This window comes from Paramormyrops kingsleyae, chromosome 9 (genome assembly GCF_048594095.1).
Source record: "Paramormyrops kingsleyae isolate MSU_618 chromosome 9, PKINGS_0.4, whole genome shotgun sequence".
Taxonomy (NCBI): domain Eukaryota; kingdom Metazoa; phylum Chordata; class Actinopteri; order Osteoglossiformes; family Mormyridae; genus Paramormyrops; species Paramormyrops kingsleyae.
In genome coordinates, this window is record NC_132805.1 from 12,033,685 (window position 1) to 12,061,366 (window position 27,682).

Consider the following 27,682-nt stretch of genomic DNA (forward strand, 5'->3'; position numbering starts at 1 on the left):
ACATATGAGGGGGGGCATGGCTATTCCTGTAAGGAAATCTCTTGCAGACGCAGCTCCTGTTCCGCAGCTGAGATCTTTATCTGGTGTTCTGCGTGCGTCAGGAGGACGCCAGCCGGTACCCGCATGCTGCTACCATCCGTGTTTGCTTGTGATCCCTCTGGGGACCCCCGGCATTTCACACACACTTTGGCCTTATTTGGAGCACAGTGACAGACATTCTGGTGAGGTATTTGCTAAGTAAATGGGCCCCAGAGAAAATTGTTAAAGGAAGGTGTGTTTTTGCTGTTGAGGGTAGAAGGACACTGATATGGTTCAAATGTTCTGTGTGGGTTTATTGACATTCTGTCGTCATTAGCTCTTGGTTTCTCCTGGAGATTCAAGGGAAGCCTGTATCTGGTGATTAGGGAACATTGTAGCAGTGCAAAATGGCCGTGTTTTCACCTCCAAGGCCTGATATCTGATCCTATGCTGGCCAGAGCTGACATTTGGGAAACTAGGTCTCACAGAATCCATTAAATACACAACTCCTTGGGCGACCCGTTTCAATGTGCACATGTGCCAGCGGTACTGATGCTGGAAGGTGACACCTCGTGAGCTGAGGGCTGCAGCTCATGGACCAGCCATGGAGAGCAAACCTCTCCCTTCACAGTCATTCATCTGCATTCAGTGACCATGGTTACAGTTAAACCTTGTTGCTCAAGTGCTAGTTGTGTACCACACCCTCATTTAGGCAATTACCAAGGTCACCATGATCTAAACAGTACTATCAGTTATGAAGTATTGACAGTGTATTAGATTATAAGCAATTAAACTTAAAGAAGGCTGATGAAGGAGATGCTGACAAGACCACGGGAGGTTTGATAGCTTCCTGAAAGGAGGTGTGGAATGCATTCACGCAGGAAGCTCTGATCTTTGGCTTTGTTTCTAGTCAGTTGACTGTTCACAAAACCAAGTGACTCCCATCGGTCCCCTGACGCGTGTTGCTATGCAATTGTATTCTGGCAAGGGGACCTGCAGGTGCTGGTTGTTCCACCAGCCCTTGTGGATGTTCTTGGGGGGGGCACCTGTACATTGTCTCTGTGTGTTTGAGTGTTCATGTGCTTCAGCATAGGTATGTGTGTGAGTTATGAAATAAGGTAACTACTCACCTTCATTCCCTCACCATAATGCTGTCTAGCAGTTTTGACAGTAAAGGCTCTGGAGTGTGTGTGTGTGTGTGTGTGAGAGAGAGAGAGAGAGAGGCAGAAGCTTTGCTTGGCCAGCCCAGCACTGCTGATTACGTCAACGGTATGAACTGAGAGTCGCACTGTATCCCTAAGGCACACAAACTCGCCTCTGTAAATGTGTGTAGCCTTTCTTTCTGTAAAATCTATCTCCCTGCTGCACACATACACACACACACATTACCGGCGAGCAGGTCTGTGATCTTGAGAAGGAGGGGACGGTTCTTTCTGGCCGGGTGGCCTTTTCCCCCTCTGCAGACCCTTCCTGGTCTCTCTCTCCTAATTGCCTTAGCCTGTCTCGCCGGCCCTTAAAAATAACTCTGCTCCCTTAGCGCTTGGCGGCCCACATGCTCTGTCCCTCCCTCTCCTTGTCTGTTTCTTTGTCTCCTTTCTCTCTCTCTCTCTCTCTCTCTCCCTCTCTCTGTCTCTCTCTCTCTCCCGAGCTGGGCAGACATGCCAAACACCGGGCCTCTGTGTTGCTGCGAGCACACTCTCGCATGCATACACACGTGAGCGCGTGCCTCGCCGAAGCACACGAACACACACACTGACTAAGCGCCACTGATGGAGCCGTCCCGTCCTCCGCCTCCTATCCTGCTGCTGGTTTCCACACTCGCTCTGCTTTTCACATACATACATTTTGCCTGCAGACTAGGTTCATCGGATCGGTATGTTCCAGAAGTGTTGATACAACATATTGAGATGACCTAAACATGTATGAATGCATTCTTTCTCATATTCTGTGTTTCCCAGGATGGGCTCTGTAATCCTGTGCTGGTTCCAGACTGAAAGAGCTATATATCGCTTGGCTCCTAATGTTTAGATGGTGATGCGTTAAGCCACACAGCACACTCTCACTGCTGGAAGAAAAAACATCAATTAGATGCTTCTCATCACCTAGTAGCTGACATCCAATCTCCTGAAACTAAATACTCACGTGGACAAAAACACTATCCCCTGGCTCACAAACCTCATATTCCTTAGGTAGCCATCATTTTCACCAGCACGTGACAAATAACTTCTTCTGTACTGCGGTGTAATTAGTGTAATTTGTACCAAAAAATGAAAGAGGGTGTAATGGATTAATAATGAACCCTTCCCGACATGCTCGTCTAAGCAGCGACGGACCGTTAATTACCGCCGGAGCGCCGCCAGCGGCCGCCGTACCCCGGAGGACGGCACCATCTCGATGGCGTAATTGGGACGACTCGCGGTGCCTTCTTCACCTGCTAGTTTTCTCGGCTGGTATGATATGTGTGGCAGGACCGGGCTGTGCTTATTATTGTGCTCGCCCCGGCCGCTGTCCCGTCACTCTGGAGGAGGAACGAGACACCAGCACCGACAGACATTGGGAATGATTATCTGGGCTGGTCTCGCTTAGGACGTGCACTGCTCATTTGCCGAAGCCTCTCCTTGTTAAACGTGGCCTCCGAAGAATTGCTGCCATTTCATAGTTTGGGACAGAGATGTGGAATTCCAACATGGGTCCTGGGGGGTAAATTGAGTTTAGCTCCCCTCCAGCAAATTTTCAGTGAAACTTACCTGCCGCTACCTCACATGAGCCGCAAAATGGGGCAGATGGCAGTGCAGAGAGGGACTGTTTGTATAGGGTGGGCAGCGACCCTGAGCAGCTTGGTTTTGTGAGCACCAGGCGGCCTGATTTGGACTGACAGCAGCTCGGAAAAGGTGGAAAGAGCATGTTTATTTCCAAGAGGCGGGTGTCCGGGCCGCCTGGAGGGGCTGCCAGTGATGGCTTGGCCTGCACAGAGCCTTGGGTTTTAGTGGAACCTCAAGAGCAGAACCTCTGAAAATGCAAAAAATCTAGTAAAAAAAATAAATACTGAAATATTTTGCCTTATTCCACAAAAATGCAGATCAGGATGGTGTGCTTGGGGCTGTGTTCCAACCACAGTATGTACTGCACGGATCACAGCGTTTTATGAACACCCCCCCCCCCCCCCCCCCCCCATGGCTCACTGCAGTTACAGTTGTGAGCTGATGCTGGTATGTAAGAGGGCAGCATGGCAGCCTAGGTGTGGGTGACTTTATTGGGTGGGTATTGTGGTGGAGTGTCTGTGAGCCCTCCCCCCCCCACCACCACCACCACACTGCTCTGGGGAGAGACTGGGCTGTCTTGCCCTGAGCAAGGCCTTAGCATGGTTTAGCAAGGCCGTCATGGCCACAGACTAGCACTTCCAGGGGAGCCTGTGGGGGGTGATGGGAATTAGAGAAGAAATTGAAAAGAAAAGGCTCTGCTGAAAATGCACCACTATTTCACCCACATGCACATGGGTGGGCACAGCGGTAAGAGGAAGTCAGCTTGGGACGGCAGGAGTCAAAGCTGTAATGGGAGTCAGCATGGAATGATGGGACTCAGAGCCATGAGAGGGAGTCAGTGTGGGATGGCGGGAGTCAGCTGTAAGAGGCAGTCAGTGTGGGGTGGCGGGAGTCAGCTGTAAGAGGCAGTCAGTGTGGGGTGGCGGGAGTCAGCTGTAAGAGGGAGTCAGTGTGGGGTGGCGGGAGTCAGCTGTAAGAGGCAGTCAGTGTGGGGTGGCGGGAGTCAGCTGTAAGAGGGAGTCAGTGTGGGGTGGCGGGAGTCAGCTGTAAGAGTCAGTCAGTGTGGGGTGGTGTTAGTCAGCTGTAAGAGGGAGTCAGTGTGAGGGGGCGGGAGTCAGCTGTAAGAGGGAGTCAGTGTGGGGTGGCGGGAGTCAGCTGTAAGAGGCAGTCAGTGTGGGGTGGCGGGAGTCAGCTGTAAGAGGCAGTCAGTGTGGGGTGGCGGGAGTCAGCTGTAAGAGGGAGTCAGTGTGGGGTGGCGGGAGTCAGCTGTAAGAGGCAGTCAGTGTGGGGTGGTGGGAGTCAACTGTAAGAGGCAGTCAGTGTGGGGTGGCGGGAGTCAGGTGTAAGAGGTAGTCAGTGTGGGGTGGCGGTAGTCAGCTGTAAGAGGGAGTCAGTGTGGGGTGGCGGGAGTCAGCTGTAAGAGGGAGTCAGTGTGGGGTGGCGGGAGTCAGCTGTAAGAGGGAGTCAATGTGGGGTGGCGGGAGTCAGCTGTAAGAGGCAGTCAGTGTGGGGTGGCGGGAGTCAGCTGTAAGAGGTAGTCAGTGTGGGGTGGCGGTAGTCAGCTGTAAGAGGGAGTCAGTGTGGGGTGGCGGGAGTCAGCTGTAAGAGGGAGTCAGTGTGGGGTGGCGGGAGTCAGCTGTAAGAGGCAGTCAGTGTGGGGTGGCGGGAGTCAGCTGTAAGAGGGAGTCAGTGTGGGGTGGCGGGAGTCAGCTGTAAGGCAGTCAGTGTGGGGTGGCGGGAGTCAGCTGTAAGAGGGAGTCAGTGTGGGGTGGCGGGAGTCAGCTGTAAGAGGCAGTCAGTGTGGGGTGGCGTTAGTCAGCTGTAAGAGGGAGTCAGTGTGGGGTGGCGGGAGTCAGCTGTAATTGGGAGTCAGTGTGGGGTGGCGGGAGTCAGCTGTAAGAGGCAGTCAGTGTGGGGTGGCGGGAGTCAGCTGTAAGAGGGAGTCAGTGTGGGGTGGCGTTAGTCAGCTGTAAGAGGCAGTCAGTGTGGGGTGGCGTTAGTCAGCTGTAAGAGGCAGTTAGTGTGGGGTGGTGGGAGTCAGCTGTAAGAGGGAGTCAATGTGGGGTGGCGGGAGTCAGCTGTAAGAGGCAGTCAGTGTGGGGTGGCGGGAGTCAGCTGTAAGAGGTAGTCAGTGTGGGGTGGCGGTAGTCAGCTGTAAGAGGGAGTCAGTGTGGGGTGGTGGGAGTCAGCTGTAAGAGGGAGTCAGTGTGGGGTGGTGGGAGTCAGCTGTAAGAGGGAGTCAGTGTGGGGTGGCGGGAGTCAGCTGTAAGAGGGAGTCAGTGTGGTTTGGTGGGAGTCAGCTGTAAGAGGGAGTCAGTGTGGGGTGGTGGGAGTCAGCTGTAAGAGGGAGTGCAGTGGTGGCTGAATGGGACTCAAACAGAGCTATGTCGCCATATTTACTCAGTTCTGCTGTACATCTGATTTATTTGTGCAAACAAAGGGGCAACATTCTTAACCAGTTGTGGTGATGTTCTGTGTGCAGACCTGCATTGTACTAGGACCAGGCATACAGAGGGTGTATGTGCAGAGTGAGGTGGTAACTAACCCTGGACACCTCCTCTTGAGGCCACACAGTGTTATAAAGTGAGACTGACAGCACACACACACATACAGGCTTGGCTTGAAAGGAACTCTGCTCATGCAGGTCAAACCCCACCCCACTGTGTTACAGCATGCTAGGGAGCAAGTAGTGATCTGGAACAAGGGACTGTGAAGTCCTGTAAGGTTCTGCATGATTCCAGCCAAACCTTCAGACAAGGGGGCTGATTTTCACAGCCCTACTGGGTGAAACACACAGCCAGAGCCTGTCATCACACCAACACCCTGTCCAGACTTAGCAGTGTGTAGAAGAGGACTCATGCTAACAGTGCTAATAGTGTGGAGATACCATAGAACATTGAGGTGGCTCAGAGGAGTCATGCCCATATCACAGCAACACTGGGTGGTCAGGTGACTGCCATTTTTATGGGGCGAACTATTGGCCTTACTTAGTACCCTGCTGGGTTTATTTGTGTCTGTTTGGCTTTGTCAGGGCAAAGCTAAAGGGATTTCATAAAAAACACGGCTGACTGCTAGCCAGAATCAGGTCCAGATCCTGCACCTTGACTCTCCGTATCATGGTGGGAAGCCTGTGGCTTTTCCAGGTATTCGTACAAGGGACCGGCAAAGCAATGGCCCTAATATTGCTCAAAACGGAGCCACTCAGTTGTGCGCACATGCTTAGCATCTCTAGAAATGGGAAGGCATTACTGTCCCGGGTCCCAGCCCCAATTTGGGGTGATAAGTTTACATGCACCCTGCAGTGGTAGGATGCTTCCCCTTTAAGAACCTGCCCGCTCAAGATGGCACATGCTCCACTGCACCCCCACAGACATTGTGCTGTGATACTGTAAATATTGAATGGGAACGGTGGCTCTGAGCGCTTCGGTGAGAGCATGTGTGTCAGAAGGCGGTTTCAGGGTCTGACTGACAGCCTGGGAGTTTGTTCTGAGAAAGATAAAGAGACAGAGAACAAATCTGTTTCTGTGTCCTGTTGCCCAGTGAAAACAACAGGGACTGCACCCAGTCATTTGAATCTGAGGGGGGAAAAAAAAACAGAAATTAAAAATGTAAGAGACACCCGACTAGTTAGCCAAGGAAAGCTGGCTCTTGTTTGGATCTAGTGTAATTAATCGAGGCCTTTTGTTTGCACCGGGGTGAGCGAGCGCGTCACACACTGGAAGCCATGATGGATCCCTCCGCCTGTTAACAGTGGCGGCAGTAGATTTGACTGCAATAAAAACGGAACGGCACCCGGCCAAAAATATGGCCTGCTTATTTTATGGAGCAGAAAAGGGGGAAATTAAAATAACCTCTCTCCTAGACGAAAAGGAATTTTGAGGTTCTGCGTTTTCTAATCTGTCAGTACTTTTCATGTTTTTCAATATATGTTATTGTAAGACCCAAAATCAAACAAGAGTGGATTAACATACACTCTGCCCCCTCACCGTCTCCCCCACCCCCAGGCAGGAGAGGTGGCTGATTGAATTGGAACCTTTGCTTATGGTTAACCCCAGCAATGCCCCCCCTGTGGCACATCCATTTTGCTAACATTAGAGCTGCGCTAAGTGATTTAAACTTGCCTGGAGCCCCCCCCCCCCACACACACACACACACCCCCCTAGGGCATGCTGGGGGATTAGACACAGTCAGCTACATCTGTGGGAGAAATCAGCTGACACCAGCATCTACTTCTCCTCTCCTTATTCATTAGTGACCCAGCTGTATGTGGCACCTCTTACACAGAAGCTGTCTTTCTCCCTTAAAATGATATTTATTTTTGTTTCCAGATGTGTAACTGCTTCAGTGGGACAGCTATCTGGTGACCGTTCTCCACATGACAGTTTGTAGGGCAGTGGGTCACGCCAGTGATTTAGAACAGAGTTAAGGGCACAATAAAGTATTAAGCTGTATACACTTGAAAATGGCTTTTAAGTGGTAGCTGTTTTGGGATGTTGAGAGTCTGTGATCATCTGCAAGCTTAAACTGCAGGGAAATGCTTTTCTTCTGATTTTCTTGGATTCATTAAGGAGTACTAGCATGGTCTTCCCAGAGATTTTTGCTAAGAGGTTTAACCATAACTAGGCCGTAGATAAAAGCAACAACGCAAGGCCATCTGTCTGCTGGCCTGCAGCAGTCACCTGACCACTTTCTGACATTACTTCGATACAACCATAGCTCATGGCCTTTGCAGTTTCATGAGACATAGCGGGAGTGTTTAGCATTAGCAGTAGCCTAGATGCAAGTATTACAGGGGTGTCAGAACCACCGAGCAGGGATGTGCAGTGCCAGGTTGGGCTCCCATGTCTGCAGGGCTAGCCAGAACTTCATATTGAAATTTACATTTATTGACAAGAGCTTACAATTCCTTTACCTAAGAGTGTGTTTATAACGTGGAGGAGGTCAACCTCTGTGTGGACCACCTTCATGAGTAGATTTGCATGTGTATTAATTACTTCTTCAATCAGCTGCTTCTGGGTTGTTTATAAATAAATGATTCTGCATTTCTGGTATTTTATTCAACTCCTGGATTACCTCTGCCCAACAGCCTTTCAGTTAGCAGTCTTGGCATCTCTGAAGCTCTCTGGCTTCTGTCTGGAATTCCCCAGTGATGTAACTACGGCAGAGTTTTATTTACTCTTTGTCTGTACTGCTGTAAAGACAATGTCCTGCCTGTTTAAACACAACTGCTAACTCATTCCTGAGGCTTTCATATAACCGAGTTTCTCGTTTTTCTTTTTTTCTCACTGGTTATTTTATCTTAATTACAGTAACGCGAACGTTGTATTCCTGACAACTATAGTTAAACGAGATCGTATTACCGCAAAATTTTTACCATCTATTTCCCCCATAGAGCATGGGCGGGTACGGTGGCAAATGCATGGCCCCTTTAAGGCGGTGCAGTACCGCTGGCCTCCTGGGGCCCTGTCGAATGCAGCGACTTGGAATTTTCGGAATGTTTCATGACGTCACCTGACAGTAACCTAGCGTTGACTAAGAGGCGGGAATTTACAAGCGAGAAGTGGCAGGTCTCTCAGCCAATAATATGAGCGTTCTGATATCTGCTCATGACTATTAATGAACGCAAAAAAATGAGGGCCAGGTCGGGGAGGGGTGAGTAGGATGAGAAAGGGGGCGGGGCGTCTCGTACGGGGCGGTGCGGCGCAGAGTGTTTGCGTACGCGAGACGGTGTTTTTGTTGTGCTGATCAGCTGAATGTAGGATTGCAGTTCCAGCTTGACAAGGAAGAGAGGGAAAGCCCTCGACCATCCCCACCTGGCTCCTAGCAGCGCAGCAAGGATCTGTACAACGAGCAAACGACACTACCACATTCCGGAGGAGATGCGGAGTTCTTCCCCTCTGTTGCAGCATGGAATAAATGGCTGCAGCACGCACGGCGCTGTCAGGTAGCTTTGCTGGCTAGTAAAGTTAAAGGCAGCCGCATGCTCTTGTTTTCCGTATTACCTTTAAGAAGGTTTTTATTGCTGTTTTTTTTTTGGAGGAAAGGGGAAAATCGCAAGGACGGGGGGTGGAGGTACGTGTCTAAAAGGAAATACGCTATGCCAGAAGTTTCGGCACGCAGTGCTTTTTAATCCGTGTTTGACATCTCAGTTATTGTACGTAGAAACGAGTCGTAACTGCAGTAGTTAAAACCCAGCCGGTGAACCGTAATGTTTGCTTATCCCGAGCGGTGTTTTATGTGGTCGAATTGGACTGTCAATGGTTATAGAGCATACAGAGGTACATTATCTAACATTTTCTATAGCGATCTATTGGGTTAAACGAAATTTTGTTCATTGTATATCCAGATTCTTAGATTATCGTAAAAATGCCCTGGATGCAACTGAAGTTGTCGTTTGTAGTATAAGACATGATTTCTTGAATATATTATGATTTAACGGTTAACGCTGTTAAGGCGAAATTTTTATTTTGGTCAAACGTCTTTTATGAGTCACAAAATGATACGCACACGAAAGCAGCACATATTCCATAAAAATGCATGATTACTGCAAAGGGAATGATTCAGAATAATAATTGCAACGTTGGTATCGCAGTCCACATCCTGCTTCTCCGTAGCCAGCTATAATGGGACCGCAGCCTGGCAATGTGTCTATACAGAATCGGAAAGGGGAAGGGAAAATATGGGGTGCAAATGCCTTATAGTCCATCTCTCTTGGGACATTCGGGCCGTGTCCATTGCTGATAGCCGCTGTCACTTGCAGATACATAGAAATTACATTTGCAAATACAGGACCTAGTTCGTTCTGGCCAGCGGCCAAACGTAGCGTTGGAAGAGCCGTATGATTATGTTTTCCCTAGCGCTCGTTTTTCGGTTTGAGTAAACCGTGTCCGGCATCTTTCAACCGCCCCGGCTTGTAGTATTGCCACTATTTTTACTTGTTAGGCGACGCTTCGTTTTTACTTCTGCGCATTTTCGACAATGCACCCTACGCGTCGTGGAAGAAACATCAACGATGCCTCACCGCTTTAGCCGACCACGACGTGTCCTACAAATAGACTTAACATTTCACAGTGCTGTCGACCGCACGAATCGATAGTCAGACACCCCCAAAATCGGGTCGTATATTGTCTTGGCATCAGAAAATAAAGCGTGAAGCAAAGGGAGTGTGTCAGACTCAATGAAATTGTCAGATGACGGAATAGAATAAGCGCTGCTGCTTAAAGCTCCCCTATCGGGCTGTGGAGTGGGAGGTGCAATGATACTTTATGCGTAGTTGTATGCTTTTGCTTGAATTTACGCTTGTTTGTTGCTCTTGCCCATCGACGAGCGCATAAGATGTATAATGTGAGGCCGCTCCACGGTCCGTATTTAGTACAGCGTGTACAGTGTCTGCGTGCCTGATAGCGCTTACCGCGCTGCCTGCAGTTCCGTGCAGCCGCCGGGACTCAGTTCTCGCGCCAGTGCGAAGGGCATTTCAGGACAGACACGTGCAATTCTACGTCCCCTTTATGAGAAAAGTGTTACAGATCTTGTGTTTCATTTGCACTCGTTTTCTAATCTTTTTTAAAAATCATGTCACCTTCGTAATGCTTACAGGGAAATGCCGTTGTAGTGTACTGCATGTAATGTACTGTTGGTACTAATTTAGATGCTTCGTTACACGTGCGGTTTGTCTGGGGTTATGGGGAAGTTTGTGATCACAGTTTTCAAAGCATAAATGATAAGAAAACAGAAATAAAGCAATAGGACTAATGGCAATATAATTCAAGGACTAAACATTGGATTGTCGAATTTAGGTGTCGCCACGGAAAAACATTGATGTTATGTAAAAAAATCTATTATTTTACTGGTCGAAGAGAACGTTTTTCTAAAATCAGTGAAAATACTTGCCCAGAGCCTCCCTTTAAAAAACTGATTGTTTTAACATTTTCAACATTGACAGTGACATTCCCATTCAGAAAATGGGATATGCTGATACTTTTGAAATATCATTATTTATCCTGTATTCTCTGTGATGGATTGACATACCATCCAGGGAGTCACCCACCTTGTGTTCTTTGGGGTCTGGGACTGGCTCCACGTTCACTCTACTGTGTAAGTGGTTAAATGATGGGTGGATATTTATTTCTAAGATCAATATTAAGATGTGCAGAATACTGCACATACCGCTCAAAGAAAGAGAGTTTGAACCAAATTCCAGCTGCTGCACTTCGTCTGGTAGATTTCAAATCCATGCAACGATTCCACAAAGTGTGTTGGGTTGTAACTGGGAAGGTTCTTTTGTTCATAGGTGAGATGTAGCAGGTTCCTATGCACAGTGCACCACTGTCTTTATATGTAATATAATGATTGGAAGTCTTGATTTAGGCATATGCTTTTGAGGGTCGTGATAGTGCAATATGGGTTTATTGTAAATTTATTGCAAATTTAAGTCAGTTAAACGTACTGTGGCCAGGTGGGCTTATGTTAATAGTTATATTAGTAGTTTGCTTCAGCAGGATCAGTCTGTAGCTGATATAATATTATCCATACATTCATTCCTAAACCTTTTATCCAGCACTGGGCTGTGGTGAACCTGGCGTTTATCCCAGGAGATGGGCATGAGGCAGGAATACCTACTACAGAATGCATGTATGCAGTATTTATTTATTTTCGGTTTGTGCCAGATGGTTTTATCTGCTGGAAAATGTTTTAGCTGAAGACATTTTTGGGTAGCCACGTTTGAACATATACTGGTTTAACCATCTGAGTTAATAGCTGTGTCTTTCCCTTCTTGGGACCTCACAAGCAGCTGACACTGGTCAGTGTTGTCACTGAGTCAAGAGTTCATTTCCCTCCTTTTTTCACCATGGTGCAGATGGGGCCTTTGCAAGAGTCAGCAAACGGCCTCCTGTGCCAGGAGACCACGTGGCAAAGAGGGTTTTTTTTTTACCTGCGGTTCATGTGAGAGGAACCGTCAACTAATATCGAAACAAAGCTGATACCAATGGTATTCCTGGGGTATTTCCTTTCTTTCATTGTGCCAGATCTGGGTCGTAGTGAGTTTGGATCCTATCCTAGGAAGCAGAGGGCACAGAGCAGGGTACACCCTGTACTACATGGCAGTGGATTGCAGGACACACACACACACACACACACACACACACACACACGCGCGCATATGCTAAGAGGAATTCAGAGATATCTCTTCACCCTAACCCAGATCTTTTTGGACTGTAGGAGGAAACGTGAGGATATGAGGAGAACATGCAGACACGGGCTAGCAGTCAAACCTGCAGCCCCAGAGCTTCTTTTTAAGACTGATCTGTTTCTTTAGGTGATGCATACATTCAAGAATTATGTGCTTATTGTGATACCTGAATTCAGAATCTTGTTACTTGAGAGAAAACATGGTGTCCAGAGGATCTTGGACGGTGGCTTGGGGAAGGACTTTCTCAAAGTGCCCTTGTCCATCAATTCTCTCCCCCTCAAGTGGATGTGATGAACGAGGCACTTTTTTGAGCTTGTGCCCTCTGCCTTTGCACACAATGTTCAGGCAGTGGTCCAGTCAGACATAACTCCCCTGCTGTGGAAGGCGGGGTGCACCAGATCTCTGGCTGCTTTGGCGTGGCAGGTTGTGCTGGGGGAGCCAGCAAGCAAGGCCGAAAGCCGTAACACAATTACTTTTTATCGAATCAGCACAAACTGGCAGGATGGGCTGACCATTTATGATGCAGGCTGATGCAAGTGGCAGCATCACAGCACATCGAACAGGGGCAATTGGTTTTCTCTAAAATGCTTTTAAATCACAAACCTGATGCTAATGCATGTAATATATGTCTATATATGTAGGCTTTATTTATGGTCTGATTTATGTTAAGAGTGCATTTTTATGGATAAAATCTGGCTCTGAAATAGTATTTCTGGTTCCTTTTTTGTCATATATAGGCTTAGTTTTTAAATTAAATTTTAAACAAGGAAGAGTCTGGGGGGGATAGAGGACTCCTGTGCAAGTACTTCTGTGAAATAAGGCTGAAATTGGCAGGCAGCGGCTGGCTCAGGAGACATCTGAGGTGGCTGAGAGTCTGCGGGAAGCCTGTCAGAACTGCCTTGTGGACAGATCTGGGTTTTGGATGGCGGGCTGCTGCGCCTTTGGCCTGCAGCTGGAGAACTCGAGGCAGCTCTGCTTTTGGCTGCAGAAGCGACGAATCGACTGTGAGGCAGCAAGCGAGCCAGCAAAGGCAATCAGGATTTTACCATAGATTGTTCAGACCTAATTAGTCGGTGAGCCCAAGTTTTCAGGAATTTATGCAGCTGTGCCGAAAGACGTTGTTGTTGTTGTTATTATTATTATTTTTATTTATTACTGATACTATTGAATGACCATCAAATACCCCAACAAGGAAACTGTGAGATTTAACATAGTGGCCAGTCCTTCTGCTTAGCATATGTTTTCTTATATTGGGAGATGAGGCCCCAGAACAACAATAAGACATATGACAGGAGCTGCAGCAAACAGTAGCTAGCAGCATTCAGGGCCTTGTCATTCGATGATGTTGGGAGCTCAGTCTATGAGCAGGAGCTAAATGGGTTTGTTTCGCCCTTATGTGTGTGAGTGCCATGTGGATCGATATGGAATCCATTGCGCTGGAGGGACTGATGGGGAGAGGGCAGCAAACATAGCTCTGTTGATTTGGGTTGGGGGCTGTGCTGGTTGTGCAGCCATTTAATTCTGTGGATGGTACTCATTTGAAGGCAGATGTCTGGGTTCAAGAGTTCAGGCCTGGTTGATTGGTTGGAACGGGGAGACAGACAGGCTCTGCTTTCCTGTCCCATATCAATCATATCATGCTTTGGTTGTATGCAAATCAATAACTGTAATATCGTTATGTAACATCAGGTGTCCTTCACCTGGTCCAATAAAGGTTTACAGAAGAATGAATGAGGGTGGGGGGGGGGATGCAGCTTGTGTGAGGATAATTAGCATGTTACGTGGGATCTGGAGGGAGGAGGCACTTAAAGGGGAATTTCAGCCTCATCACGGTGTGGGCTTTGTCTCGTTTGTGAATCTCCCTCCAGAAAAACCCCACTCTTCATTCTTGCAGACGACCACACAATCTGCCTGTCATCTCAGTACCTAACTGCAAAAGCCCGCTCTAATCACATGCCCCGCCCCCCATCTCAGGCAGCTTGGACTCACTTCAGTGCAGAGAGACAGAGCATGTGAGAGAGAGACGGGGAGAGAGAGAGAGAGAGAGAGAGAAAGAGTGAACATGTATAAGCAATAAAGCGCCACACAGCTGTAATGAGAATCTCAGTTGTTGATCTCTTCCCTGTTATCCTGTGATGAGTGTGTGTCATTTACCTGAGCCACCCTAGGGGGAGTCACCATAGCAGGCAGAGAGTGGGAACGTGGGGTGAGGGGGGGGGGTCTGTTGAGGTAATGCCGGATAAAATGTTGAGATATCAGTCCCCAAAGGGCACATGGCTCTCCATTTGTTCTGTAAAGCGGGTTTATGGTGACACCGTGACCAACGAGGCCATCCCTTCAGGGTCCTGGCCAGACACACTCGCGTGCTTTCTCTCAGAAGATGCGTAGCAGTCAGTCAGGGCCCTGTATGAACTGGTCAGCCTCACTAGCTGATGGAGGTCACATACTGTAGCGTGCCAGAAGTGTGGCCTGTCGATCTCATGGGCTGAGGATCTCCTTGTTCTTTTCATCGGGGGGGGGGGGGGGGGAAGCAGGTCCTGTCACTTCACTCGTGTCCCATTTGAGGGGACCCGTCCAGATGCCCTTATCCCCCCAATATGCGTTCTTGCCAGATGTCATGGCAAGCAGCTATACTGTGGCTGCTGTTTTCCTTTCGCCTGTGGTTTTTGATAATCCTCACCATGCCCAGGTTAACATGGCTGTGCAGCTGCAAAGGCGAATGCGATTCTGCAGCAAACGGCGGCCTGTAGCAGCGCTGCTCTGCAGCATGGAGTCTCAGTCAGTCTGGGTTAATCGAATGACGGGTGGTTGAGTCTGCTCTTGGTGCCTCCACCCTTGCCCTTACTGCACACATGTATGTGTGTATCTGTGACTGTGTCTGTGTCTGTCTGTCAGTGTGTCAGTCTGTATGTGTGTGTCTGCCTGTGTGGGTGGGGGTGTGTGTTGGTGTGCATCCTTCCCCTGCATCCAAGGCCAATCATGGCTGCCGCCAGTAATGGAGTCTGGGAGACGTAGCTGAGAAGGACAGATCAGGGCTACAGGGGCATGTGTGCACCCAGCAGGCAGTGCAACCAGACATAAGAAGTTACCATCCCTCAGCTGGAGAGACGCTCAGAAGTTTCCTATCGTACCTGTGGCAGTGCACTTAACTGGAATTGACCCCTAGTACAAATAAAGCAAATAAATTATGTCTTTATATACTTTGGGGTGATCCTGCGTGTATTAAGCAAAACTGAGCTATTCTGAATATGTTATTTTCTACTTTTCTACAGTTTTTCTGTTACGTTCTGTTTTCCTCCCTACTGTAGCCCTCCAATTTACGTTTCTCTCTCTGCTGAAACCCTTAACTCTTCCCTTCACAAATCCTGGCCTTTTTCAGGTTCCTTCCCTCCTTTAACTTTGATGGCTGCTGTTTCTTGGCCTGTTCCAGCCCTGATGTAGTTCTGCCTCTATACCTTCTCCTGCTCCTGCTGTTGCTGGCAGGCCAGCAGCCCCTACCTCAGGCTTAGAGATATGCTGATGTACTGGTGCCACGTCCTGCATGGGCCCAGCCCTGCTTCCCCCACTTCTAAATCCTGTCCATCCAGCCACGGGTGACTCCACGAGCATCTGAGGTCCTCCTATCAGCGGCACCTCAGCTGTGCTGGAAGCCCACATTTGCTCACGTGCTGGTGGTAAAGAACTCAGCCCACCCATGTGACTTAGCGCAGACTGCTCTGTGTGTCTGCTGCAGCCCCTTGCATGGCACCCGATGAACCAGACATATTTCCACGGTGGTTAGAGGACTTCTGGGCCACTTCACAACACCACCTTCTGACCAACTGCTTTGTGGTGTTCAGTCCCCTGGCTGCTGTGTCCTTCCCGGGCACCGTGATGAAGATGATGATGATGATGATGATGGCATTACAGGCTTTGGCCCTCCGCTTAGCCCGCTGTGCACTTCCCATGTGTGTCGGACAGGACCACTTCCCCTGCAGGAGTATCCGTCACGCAGCTTGCTAATTTGTAGTTTTTGCTCTGACCTTAGAAAACGACAACCTCCTGACATCAGCTTGCATATAAATCTGCAAAATGTGAGTAAATGCTGTGCTGTGCTCAGAATAACTCTAGGCTCTCTGTGCGCATTTCAGCAGGGATAATCGTTTGTCATTTTGGCTTCCAAAGGCACATTATACATGGATCGCCTTTTCTGAGCCCACGCGGCCTGCAGATTGTTTTCTGAGACTGTAATGTGAGACCTGGACCCGGACCCGGATCGTCCCCCTGGTGCCTGCTAGTGCTAAACACAAGCTCACACTCCGTTACACTCCCTCCTTATCACTCCTGCCATCTGTACTTTGGCTTTGCTTCCAGTTGGCTAAGTCCCAGGATGAAACAGAAGCGGCCAACGGCACCTTTTCAAATCCCCGGTGTGGTCATTAACTCTGTTCGGCGAAGCTCAGGAGGGAGCTGAAGGCTCTGTGTGTGTCGGCTTTGGCGTCTCCAGCCTGCAGTTTCCTGCGCGCGTGCCAGCTACACAAGTGAACGGGTGTACGCTAACGCAGATGCAAACGCTGGCACATGTGCAGAGATGTTTACAGAGATGCACCGCAGCAGTCACGCAGACTGTTTCGACACGCGCGTCATGATGGACTGCGGAGATCGCGGGACTTCTAGCTGAGCCGTGCTGTTGATATGCGGCAGTCTCTCCTGGGAGGCTGTTGCTGTTCGGAGCCTCGTGACTTCTCTCTGAGAAGCATACCCAGCGAGTTCCCATAAGGAGCATAGCAGGGCGGGGCTGTGAGATGCAGGATGGAGAAGACCTGGGGCTGATTTGTGTGAAACACACATTCAATTCCTACCTGCAAGCCATGTGAGCATTATGCGTAACTGGGCAAGTTTACACAAATTTACCTCTCCTATCCACTTACATATAAACTTCTGCTGCAATACTTGATGTTTTTTATGTAGTCAACCCTTCCGCATCACAGGGGTTAGGGGTGCATGCACCCCACAATCAGGAAAAAAAACCACAACGATCTCTGTGAAATCACTGCGGGGTATCATGTGAGAGGCTGCCATAGACACGCTTGGTGTCCTCCAAACCAGCACTGTATGTGTATTTTATACTTTATACGCTGTTGAAGGCTTTTGCAACTGTATAAATAGTTAAAAAGGAAAATGAGATGATGGTGTGGTCAAAACTCAGTCTTGTTCTTTGGGATCTGGAATACCTTGTTTGTGAGAAAGAAGAGATTTCCTATGAGATAAATGCCTTCAGCTTGGACCGCATGGTGTTCTTTGGGTTCTGTGCAGCTCTACTGGAAGCTTGCTATCAAAAGTAGGACTATGCCGTGACCATGACATTGCTCAAAGCTAACCTTGACATTGTTCAAAGCTAACTCTCTTGGAAACGGTACCTACCTGCAGGGCTGCAGGATTCATCTGACCATTCTTTCCTCTGCGGTTTCTTCCCAACATTGATGGTGCTGGACATATGAAGAAAACAGGTTCAGACATCCAGTGTTTAATCTTGCAGCTTATGTGTAGTTCTGTAGGTTCTGATTAAAAATGCCAGCAAAGGTTGAGTTTAATGCAGGCTTTCTTAACGGTCTCTGCAGTAACTAACAGTCTTGGACAGAAAGGTTACTGAGTAATAATGGCACTTCAAGTGGAATATAGCACTGAAATTTACTTTCAGGTCAAGTGGGACTTATTGTCACACCAGCCTATTCTGGTACACAACATACAGTGATGCAAGATAATGTTCCCTATACCATGGTTCTATCTAATGGCCTATAAATGAATAAAACAGTACGTTGCATTGCAATACGCATCAGCTAAACCGACCAACACCAATAATGGTGCCTGAAACCCATCGGGCGGGGGGGTAGTTATCACATTCATTGAGACTGAAAGTGGGCATTTGACTTATCTGCTAAGTCACACTCATGATTCTTTATACCAAGCTTCACGTTCGTCTGAGTCCTCTTGAGAAAGACCTCCTTACGTTTACGGAACCACATGGTATGCAGGTGTTGTGCAGACCGAACAGGGGCAGGTCAGTCCCAGCTATGGTGGAACCTCCGAATCCCTCCTCTGGAACCAGCTGAGAAGTGATGAGACTGATGCATTGGTTTTTATTATCCTGCCAAAGGTGCAAATTTCTTGCCGATGGGTTTCAGGCACCATTATGGCTGTTGTGTGGTTTAGCTGATGCAACGTACTGTTTTATTCATTTATAGAGCAGAACGTGTTCAATTTAGGCTAAGTGCCTTCCAATAATTTTCTTAACCACTTATTGGGAGCATTTCAGGACCTACATTGTTATGTACAGTCACTCAGCAGTCTTCACAATAAATGTGTTTAAAAATTAATGAAGATTAGCAGTTGGGTAAATTCCTTTATACTATATGTATGCTACATGCAAAGCAAATCAATGTTGACATGAATGACTGGGGTATACTCCACCCATGTCACATGGCATGCTGTCTTGTTTGTTAAAGTGGTTACTTTCAGATGCTCTTGTGTCCTGGATGAGTTCTTCTAAGGTATATGATAAGCTCAGATATGTTACCTCAAGTCTACTGGAGTGATATTTTCAGCAGATGTTGGACATTCCTGGTTGTGAATCCTGCAAGGGACTGGGAGAGACAACGAGTGGTAGAGGTGGTAAGGAAGGCAGGCCGCCTGGCACCGGGAGTAACCAAGCAAACAGGTGGATATGTAGCAGGTATACAGATGTTTGTCTCCAGTTACCACAGATGAACAGTGAACAGCAGGCAATGACTTAAAGAGAAAGTAGAGCAGAAACGTTAATCCAAAAGCAAAAGTGGTAAAGAACTATAGGTGGTCAGTGATTTTCAAAACAAGTTCCAGTGTCCCACTCCCTAATGGCCTGAGATGCCATTTTTATCTACACTGTTGTCCTATCAAAATAAAAGTCCATCCATCCATTTTCTGTAACTGCTCATCCTGTTCACGGTCACAGGGATCCAGAGCATATCTCAGAGGCTACGGCTGCAATGCAGGGAATAACCCAGGATGGCACCCATCTCTGCAAAATAAATGTCTGATATCCAAACTTACAGGTACAAAACCAACTACTAAATGATTTGCAAACTCTCAAAAAATAAAATTCTCCAGAATATTTCGTAAACTTAAATATAGCTCCTACAGGCTCTTCTGTCAAGTCTAGAGCAAGCAGTGCAGATCATCATCTTGGTGTCTTTGTAAGAAGAAGCGAGATCAGCTGGTCTTTTTTATTTCCTGTTGACTGACCAGTTTATGAGTTACAAACTATTTCTGCAAGAATTCATATGGATGAAAAGACTCAAGAGTTCTTCATTGTCAACACATCCATGTATGAGTACACAGTGCACTGAAATAATGTGGGCTGCCTTTGGTGCTACACATTAATACAAATACAGTTAATAAATACAATAAATATTTATATTTAAACCCAAGAGCTATGGATTCACTCCAGGGTGCCGCCTTCCAAAGACACATCCTCTGGATGGAAACATGCAAAACAAACTTTCTCATTTCGTATCCATCGTTGCCTCATAAACACACACTTGGAGGCCTGACCAGGTGACTGATTACCCACCAGTCATTGTTGGTGCCTCCCAGCAAATCCTGGTACTTTGAGTAACAAATGAAAACAGCCACACCTGTTTTGTTGAAAGAGCAGGCAGTGCTGCCACACTCACATCCCAGGCAGGGAAACAAAAGCATCTTGCTAAATCCTGTCACTCAGAATCACTGACTTCGCCTGCGAATTGCCAAGCAGCTCTTTCAAAATGGTTGTTTAGGACCCTTCCAAGCCTTGGGGTCACACAGAGTCACCCACCAGTTGCAGTGTCTCATAGGGTGTCTACCAAGGTCCTGATTATTCACTCGCTTGCCCTCCAGCTCTCCTCGCTCTTGTTGTCCTTGTGCATTTTCGGCGCCAGCGGGCATTGGTGCAGCCATGTCAGAGGCGTGTGAATAGGTGTTGGGGCCTCTCGAGTGGTGCTGCCGGGGCAGGCCGTCGGCCTGGAGACAGGTTTCATCCTCAGCTGGAGCTCCGGGTTCTGGCCTGCATTCCGGTGCCGTTGTGAGCCTGAGTGGTATTTTGCCCCCAGGATATTTGAGTTAAAGCAGTGGAAAGCAGATGGGCCCAGCTGGGTCTGCGACCCTGGTACTGGGCCCACTGTCGTGTCCCAGAAGGTATCCTGCAAGCGGTGCTTTGTCAACAAGCTGCTTCGGGCTGGGCGGCACCAACACCTTCGCTGCTGGCTCAGGACAGCATCCGGCCATCCTCCGCTGGCTTGCCTGCATCCCACCGACACTTGCATGGGGCGTGGTTCTCTGTGAGGAGGGGCCATGGGCTGATGAGGTGGATATGTAGCAGGTATACAGATGTTTGTCTCCAGTTACCACAGATGAACAGTGAACAGCAGGCAATGACTTAAAGAGAAAGTAGAGCAGAAACGTTAATCCAAAAGCAAAAGTGGTAAAGAACTATAGGTGGTCAGTGATTTTCAAAACAAGTTCCAGTGTCCCACTCCCTAATGGCCTGAGATGCCATTTTTATCTACACTGTTGTCCTATCAAAATAAAAGTCCATCCATCCATTTTCTGTAACTGCTCATCCTGTTCACGGTCACAGGGATCCAGAGCATATCTCAGAGGCTACGGCTGCAATGCAGGGAATAACCCAGGATGGCACCCATCTCTGCAAAATAAATGTCTGATATCCAAACTTACAGGTACAAAACCAACTACTAAATGATTTGCAAACTCTCAAAAAATAAAATTCTCCAGAATATTTCGTAAACTTAAATATAGCTCCTACAGGCTCTTCTGTCAAGTCTAGAGCAAGCAGTGCAGATCATCATCTTGGTGTCTTTGTAAGAAGAAGCGAGATCAGCTGGTCTTTTTTATTTCCTGTTGACTGACCAGTTTATGAGTTACAAACTATTTCTGCAAGAATTCATATGGATGAAAAGACTCAAGAGTTCTTCATTATGCAAAACAAACATGCAAAACAAACTTTCTCATTTCGTATCCATCGTTGCCTCATAAACACACACTTGGAGGCCTGACCAGGTGACTGATTACCCACCAGTCATTGTTGGTGCCTCCCAGCAAATCCTGGTACTTTGAGTAACAAATGAAAACAGCCACACCTGTTTTGTTGAAAGAGCAGGCAGTGCTGCCACACTCACATCCCAGGCAGGGAAACAAAAGCATCTTGCTAAATCCTGTCACTCAGAATCACTGACTTCGCCTGCGAATTGCCAAGCAGCTCTTTCAAAATGGTTGTTTAGGACCCTTCCAAGCCTTGGGGTCACACAGAGTCACCCACCAGTTGCAGTGTCTCATAGGGTGTCTACCAAGGTCCTGATTATTCACTCGCTTGCCCTCCAGCTCTCCTCGCTCTTGTTGTCCTTGTGCATTTTCGGCGCCAGCGGGCATTGGTGCAGCCATGTCAGAGGCGTGTGAATAGGTGTTGGGGCCTCTCGAGTGGTGCTGCCGGGGCAGGCCGTCGGCCTGGAGACAGGTTTCATCCTCAGCTGGAGCTCCGGGTTCTGGCCTGCATTCCGGTGCCGTTGTGAGCCTGAGTGGTATTTTGCCCCCAGGATATTTGAGTTAAAGCAGTGGAAAGCAGATGGGCCCAGCTGGGTCTGCGACCCTGGTACTGGGCCCACTGTCGTGTCCCAGAAGGTATCCTGCAAGCGGTGCTTTGTCAACAAGCTGCTTCGGGCTGGGCGGCACCAACACCTTCGCTGCTGGCTCAGGACAGCATCCGGCCATCCTCCGCTGGCTTGCCTGCATCCCACCGACACTTGCATGGGGCGTGGTTCTCTGTGAGGAGGGGCCATGGGCTGATGAGGCATGGATGAGTGAGGGGACACACTGACCTATGAAGGGGACAGGACATGGCGGTTTGTGGTCACAGGGCATTAGGGGCATTGGGGAGGGGTCCGCTGCCTCTGCAGACCCTTGGGGCAGACCCAAAGCAGAGACTGAGGACCTCGTACACAGGCACCGCGAACCCCAATCACTGGGGCCCTCAAAATCTCCAAAACCTGGGGGAAAAATTGAATAAAAAACATAAAAGTAATTAAAACAAGATAACTGAATAGGGTGGTGGTTAATGACCCAAACTACTGGACAAAAGGTGATGGTATTGGGGTCAGCTGGAGCCTGGAGACGCTGCAGCCACACTGTGAACCAATACGGTAAGAAACGGTGAGCTTTATATTTGGTAGAGGTAGAAGAATCCGTCAAGCAAATGAATAATGCTTCTCTGGAAGGCATGTTGGCTTGGTGGGCTGCACTCGCGTCTCAGACCTGTGGTGTCCTCGGCTCCCTGTGCATGCAGTCTGCCTTTTCTCCCCGTCTCCACTTGTGGGGTTCCTCCGTGTGCATGCAGTCTGCCTGTTCTCCCCGTCTCCACTTGTGGGGTTCCTCCGTGTGCATGCAGTCTGCCTGTTCTCCCCGTCTCCACTTGTGGGGTTCCTCCGTGTGCATGCAGTCTGCCTGTTCTCCCCGTCTCCACTTGTGGGGTTCCTCCGTGTGCATGCAGTCTGCCTGTTCTCCCCGTCTCCACTTGTGGGGTTCCTCCGTGTGCATGCAGTCTGCCTGTTCTCCCCGTCTCCACTTGTGGGGTTCCTCCGTGTGCATGCAGTCTGCCTGTTCTCCCCATCTCCACTTGTGGGGTTCCTCCATGTTCTCCGCTTTCCCCTGCAGTCTGGAGGTGAACGGGTGCCGCTGAGGTGCACATGGACTGTGAATGTCTGTATCTGTGTCTGTGTGTGTGCGTGCCATTTTTGTACACACACATCAGCCCTGACCAATGATTAGTTACTATTGGATGGACTGATAGCTGTTTGCAGAGTGCTGTCAGTCACCCTGGTCACTTTATCATCACCTGCTGGTGCAGTAGTGCAGACAAGTCTATCATTGTCCTGGAGGCCAGTTCCTGTCCTGCTTGCGTTACTGAATCACCGGCTGAGCAATTAATTAGGCAACTCGGAGAGGTAATTAAGAGCCCTTTTTGTGGCTTCCTGTTGGCGGCACTCCATAGGCGGCCCCCTCAATGCCCTGTATGTGGCTTCCCATTGGTGACCCCTTGAATGCCACCCTCTGTAGGGAGCTCTCCATAGGTAGCCCTCTGAATGCCGCCCTCTGTAGGTGGCTCTCCATAGGTAGCCCTCTGAATGCCGCCCTCTGTAGGTGGCTCTCCATAGGTAGCCCTCTGAATGCCGCCCTCTGTAGGGAGCTCTCCATAGGTAGCCCTCTGAATGCCGCCCTCTGTAGGTGGCTCTCCATAGGTAGCCCTCTGAATGCCGCCCTCTGTAGGTGGCTCTCCATAGGTAGCCCTCTGAATGCCGCCCTCTGTAGGTGGCTCTCCATAGGTAGCCCTCTGAATGCCGCCCTCTGTAGGTGGCTCTCCATAGGTAGCCCTCTGAATGCCGCCCTCTGTAGGTGGCTCTCCATAGGTAGCCCTCTGAATGCCGCCCTCTGTAGGTGGCTCTCCATAGGTAGCCCTCTGAATGCCGCCCTCTGTAGGTGGCTCTCCATAGGGCCCTCTGAATGCCGCCCTCTGTAGGTGGCTCTCCATAGGTAGCCCTCTGAATGCCGCCCTCTGTAGGTGGCTCTCCATAGGTAGCCCTCTGAATGCCGCACTCTGTAGGTGGCTCTCCATAGGGCCCTCTGAATGCCGCCCTCTGTAGGTGGCTCTCCATAGGTAGCCCTCTGAATGCCGCCCTCTGTAGGTGGCTCTCCATAGGGCCCTCTGAATGCCGCCCTCTGTAGGTGGCTCTCCATAGGTAGCCCTCTGAATGCCGCCCTCTGTAGGTGGCTCTCCATAGGGCCCTCTGAATGCCGCCCTCTGTAGGTGGCTCTCCATAGGTAGCCCTCTGAATGCCGCCCTCTGTAGGTGGCTCTCCATAGGTAACCCTCTGAATGCCGCCCTCTGGAGGTGGCTCTCCATAGGTAACCCTCTGAATGCCGCCCTCTGTAGGTGGCTCTCCATAGGTAGCCCTCTGAATGCCGCCCTCTGTAGGTGGCTCTCCATAGGTAGCCCTCTGAATGCCGCCCTCTGTAGGTGGCTCTCCATAGGTAGCCCTCTGAATGCCGCCCTCTGTAGGTGGCTCTCCATAGGTAGCCCGTTGAATGCTGCCCTCTGTAGGCGGCCCTCTGAATGCCACCCTCTGTAGAGAGCCCTTCATAGGTGGCCCGCTGAATGCTGCCCTCCGTAGGTGGCCCCTTGAATGCCACCCTCTGTGGGCAGGCCTCCCTAGGCAGCCCCCTGTATGCAGCCTCCCATAGGAGGCCCCCTGAATGCAACCCACGGTAGGCACCTCTCCATGAGTGGCCCCCTGAATGCTTCATCACAGGAATGAGGGGCATGTTGCCCTTGAGTGGAGGGTCTGGAACTTCTTCTCGACCGTGCGCTTACGCAGGGCTGCGGCGACTCTGCACAGGAGTGCCCTCTGCTGTGAAGCACAGTGGCACTTACGGAAAGGCCTCTCCCTTCTTGGCAATTCTAATTGCAGTCAACTGTTTGTGCTGCGGAATAGCAGGGAGGGCCGGGCAGGACCAATGTCTGCAGGCTGGGTCACACGTGTCACAGCCTCGGTCTCGTGATGTCCAGCCATGGCTTCAGCCCAGCAACGCGATATGACGCAGCTTGGAGCACCGGGAATCTGTGCTGCATGTTGGAGGCTGGGTTTCTGATCTCTTCCGGACAGACTGAGAAGAAGCTGACTCAGATGCACGCGGGCAAGGAACGGTGGTGCTGTGGCTGGCGTGGCTGGGGGGTGCTGTGGTGTGATGGAGGTAAAGAAACTGGTGCTACTTGGTATCTGCCCTTTCTTAAAGCTGCTTCCTGGGGGGTGTCAGCCTGATCTGAGGGGGCAGGAGGGGGGGAAGTCTGCTGCAGCTGATGTCCCTGTGTGGTGTCCAAAGATCTGTATAGGGTGCAGAACGCCCTGCCTGCTCCCTTCCCCCCCAGCACAGTGACCTGACGGGTTGGCCAGTGCTGGAGAAAGTGCAGTGGCCTGCTGTGAGTTAGCAGCTGGTGTCGCCATCCGGGCCGCGGTCCAGGAGCCCCCCCCAGGGAATGACATCACCTTGGTGCCGTGTCCGATTCGCCCGCCGTCTTTTCAGACAGACCATCTAGTTGACACTGAGCTTCCGGCCTTTCTTCTCCATACTAAGCATGCTTTTCAGCCTGTGATGGCTCTCCAGGTGGTTTTTGGAACCTGTGGGGGGGTTTAGAGATGACACTTTCAGCCGGGCTGCTGACTGCATGCGTAAGCCTTTGGGAAGCAGCGCTTTGTGATCAGCGCCAGCCAATTAGGCCTCGCCCTGAAGCTCCATCGATCGGATGGGATCCGGTTTCAGCTCCATGTGTGACAGCCGGGTGTCAGGCTGCTGGTGCCGCTGGGAAGGGCTGCTGTTGTTCCAACAAAGCCAGGGCTCATCAGCGACTGGGGGGGTGGGGGGTGTCCCAGCTGGGGGAGGCTGCTGGTTTAGGGTCACCAATGTGCTGCCTACCCATCCTGTAATGCTTGCGAATAATAAGAGTTCCTCTGTCGTGTGTGTGTATGCATGTGCATGTGGTCATGTGTGCGTGCATGTGTGCGTACCTGCAGGTGTCTGCGCATTGTGGGCCTGAGCCAATGTGAAGGCATGTCACGCTGGTCCACATGACCGTCAGTAAAGCTCACATTTGGGTAATGTTATGCAGCAGTTACTAAAACCGGGTAGCAAAATGGGGCATCTTTATTTTCCAAACGTGCATAGTTTGCCGTTAGGGGAGGTGTGTCTCCACTTGCTGGAGGGTGTTGGTGTTCCCTTGTATTAGGTTGGGGGGGGGGCTGTACTTCTTCTCCTGGATCAATGTATTGATCTTCTACGGAGCCAAGCGCTGAAGGGGTTTAAGGGTAGGATTCCCGCGGGGGAGCTGGGAGCTTCTCTGGCCCCTGCCATGTGTCCTGCTGCCTCAGTCTCAGATTCCAGCTTGGCTTTGAGATGGCTCCACTGCATGACAAGCCGACTTATAAATACAGAGAAAGGTACCACCGCATCGGTCAGTACCGTAACCTGAGGGCGGGGGCTCTGATTCCAGGCCTGGCTCTGTGCGGTTGTGAGGTTTGTGTACTCTTACCATTTGCAGGGTTTCCTCTGGTATGATAGGCATTAGACAAGTTGGACTGGTGTCTCTGAACACGAGGGATGCTGTGTGTTGGTGCGTGTCCTGTGGTAGGCTTTGGGCCTCTGTGCTGGATAATGTGCGTGGAGGAAGATGTTTAGCAGTGCATATCGATGGCACACCTGTACATCTCTGAAAGACGGGAAATCCGCAGACACACTTGTCATTATGTTTTTGATTTAATATGTCTGTGATTAAGGAGTCTCTTACAGCAGAGGGACCACGCTGAGGACTACAGTGTCACTGTGGTGGCGGGCCAGGCTGTCAGGTGACCTCCCTGGGAGGGGCCGCTCGCCTCACCACGTCCTGTGTTCATTGTGTCATTTCCGCTCTGATGCTGTTTACTAGGGAGCTGTCCTTGCTGTGACAGCCACCCTCCCCTTCACAGCCAATCTTTGTCCCCATCCTCTGTCCATCCCGGCTCTGTATCCCTCTACCAGTCATAATGACATATGCTACTGAGTAGCTGTGTGACTGTCTAAGGAACATCAGTGGGCAAGGGGGGTGGGGGGTTCAGCTCAGAGGCTTGTTTTTACTGTACCAGTATGTGTGTGGTGAGGGGGGCTTTGCCCTGGGCTGGAAAGTCCTTCATCTACACCACCCTGGGGACTTCCTGACGGCTTCTGGATGTGCCTACATACACACACACACACACACACACACACACACACACACAAACAGAGGTTTGTAATTATATCTTTGTGGGGACTCCTCATTCATTTCTATGGGGGAAAACCCTAATCCCAACATGATGACCGTAACCCCTACCCAGCCCCTACCCAGTTCATCACAGATGCACACAAACATGCAGACACACACACACACTTATGTCTAATATTCCTGACAGCAGAGGTCCCTGGGAGGGGCTCTGTGGCGCTCCCTGGTCTAAAACCCAGCATCACTCTCTCGCTGTCAGCCTCAGGGCTGCCTGCCTGGGCTGTTTGGCGCTGGCTCACCGCTGGAGCACATTTTACACTGGGTTTTATCCACTGTCTGACCAGGGCAGCAGGCCACTCGCACCGTGTGGCCTGACCGGGAAGTACACCTTTAGGGTTAGGAAAGCCTTGTGCTGCTCCATCCCTCTTGGCTGCTGCCATCTGGAGGGGAGCTGGAGCCAGACCGGTGTGATACGATCCCACCCCACCCCCATTGCTGGGTCACCCTGTCACCCCAAAGGGGTCGGGGTATATAATACCGGAGGGACGACGGTCTGCAAACTGCAGGCTCCAGAACAGCCCAGAAGCAGAACAGCCCAGCCCAGAGCCTCGCGTGCTTGTCATTGTTGTGTGGTGTTGCATATACGCGCAGGTTCAGCGTAACGTGTCACAGACAGCTGGTTTGCGAAGGCAGCTCCACCACGTGGGTCTGCTATGTGAGGTGGGTGTAGTTTTTGTGGCTCAGTACTTATATGCAGTATATATGATGAACACATGCTAAGGCCTGTTTCTTTTCTGGTTTGCTGTTGGTTTTTCTAGATTTTAGAGTACTTAAAGATAATATGGACTAAATGTGTAATCTGGG

At 49.9% G+C, this 27,682-nt stretch overlaps 1 protein-coding gene across 10 annotated transcripts in view; it reads left to right on the plus strand.

Annotated features, from left to right (window-relative positions):
* The window catches only part of hivep3b (HIVEP zinc finger 3b), a 104,746-nt gene that overhangs the window by 681 nt on the left and 76,383 nt on the right, over positions 1-27,682 (plus strand). For 4 of the 10 annotated variants that reach the window (XM_023807664.2, XM_023807672.2, XM_023807671.2 and 1 more), the window contains exon 1: positions 8,488-8,724. The exons of 2 other annotated variants lie outside the window; for them this stretch is intronic. The gene's annotated coding sequence lies outside the window, so the exon portion shown is untranslated. Of the gene's footprint in view, positions 1-8,487; positions 8,725-8,819; positions 8,853-21,980; positions 22,179-27,682 lie in introns of those variants that run through there. 4 more of the 10 variants (XM_023807665.2, XM_072716331.1, XM_072716332.1 and 1 more) reach the window with 2 other exon arrangements.